Source organism: Egretta garzetta, unplaced genomic scaffold (assembly GCF_000687185.1).
Source record: "Egretta garzetta isolate BGI_Z169 unplaced genomic scaffold, ASM68718v1 scaffold1450, whole genome shotgun sequence".
Lineage (NCBI taxonomy): Eukaryota > Metazoa > Chordata > Aves > Pelecaniformes > Ardeidae > Egretta > Egretta garzetta.
Genome location: NW_009258326.1, coordinates 38,373 through 39,145, shown reverse-complemented (window position 1 = coordinate 39,145; position 773 = coordinate 38,373). Strand labels below are relative to the sequence as shown.

The following is a 773-nucleotide window of genomic DNA, read 5'->3' as shown; positions in this document are numbered from 1 at the left end:
CTGCCCGCGGCCCGCCAGCCCCCAACCATTCCCAAAGCAAGCAGGGGAGAGGCAGGGGGCTGCCAGAGCCGGGGGGACACCCGAGTGGCCACCCCATCACTGTGCCTGCCCCAGCCCCCCGCAGCCAGGCAGGGTCCGTGCGCCCCTCTCTCCCCGAGGCCGGGGCTGTAGAAAATGTCAGGTTGGTTCCCCCCTCCCCGTCTCTTTCCACACATCATGTAATTTTTTTTTTAATTTTCCTTAAATCAAGCCATTTTATACAGCAATAAGGGCAGGAGAGGGCAAAGGCTTTATCTGCTGCTCCGCTCACCGGTGCTGCCAGGGCGGGAGCTGAGGCACAGGGTGATGCTGGGGGGGTCTCCCCACACCCCAGCAGGGACAAGATCCCTGTGTGGGCTGGGGACAGCCCTGAGCTTTGCTGTCAGCAGGACCCCAGGGCCAGGGCAGAGCCCTCCCTAAGGCATGGGGGGCCCCTGGTCCCCCCTCGCCCTCCCCTCTCCTGGGTGCAGGGAGTGGACCCCACACCCCAGCAGGGACAAGATCCCTGTGTGGGCTGGGGACAGCCCTGAGCTGTGCTGGCAGCAGGACCCCAGGGCCAGGGCAGAGCCCTCCCTAAGGCATGGGGGGCCCCTGGTCCCCCCTCGCCCTCCCCTCTCCTGGGTGCAGGAAGAGGAGGATGCGGGAGAGGTTTCTGGGGCGAGGGAAAAAGGGAGCACAGGGAAACTGGGGCACATGGGCCCTCGGAAACCCAGCGAAACCACGGCAGCCGGGCC

General features: G+C 65.8%; 1 protein-coding gene across 1 annotated transcript in view; it reads left to right on the top strand.

Annotated features, from left to right (window-relative positions):
* ANO8 (anoctamin 8) overlaps positions 1 to 773 on the top strand; it is a 12,270-nt gene that overhangs the window by 8,255 nt on the left and 3,242 nt on the right. The window lies entirely within an intron of this gene.